Genomic DNA, 340 nt, shown 5'->3' with positions numbered 1-340 from the left:
GAATTTCAACGACTTTTCGCTAAACATATATTTAAGCATCATCTGGTGATATATTATATGTACATAAATACTGAAAATTGTTTTAGAAGCCAGATAGCGCTCTTCAACCTAATTTGTGTTTCTCAAACTTGTACAAAAAATCATATATCTCATTTAAATTAAAATATTGGTGTTAAGCAGATTTTATATTTTTATTATAATGTCTTTGTATTTGCATATGTATATATATTTATATATATACATATATGTACATTTATAAAAATCAAAAGCCGTCCAATGGTTTTGCATCATTTGAGAAATAATTATATTTATTTACATTATATTTATATTTTATCAGGTT

The sequence above is a fragment of the Plectrocnemia conspersa genome, unplaced genomic scaffold (assembly GCF_051122295.1).
Source record: "Plectrocnemia conspersa isolate PC_06_02 unplaced genomic scaffold, ASM5112229v1 ptg000006l, whole genome shotgun sequence".
NCBI classification, from domain to species: Eukaryota; Metazoa; Arthropoda; class Insecta; order Trichoptera; family Polycentropodidae; genus Plectrocnemia; species Plectrocnemia conspersa.
This window is presented reverse-complemented; position numbering follows the sequence as displayed.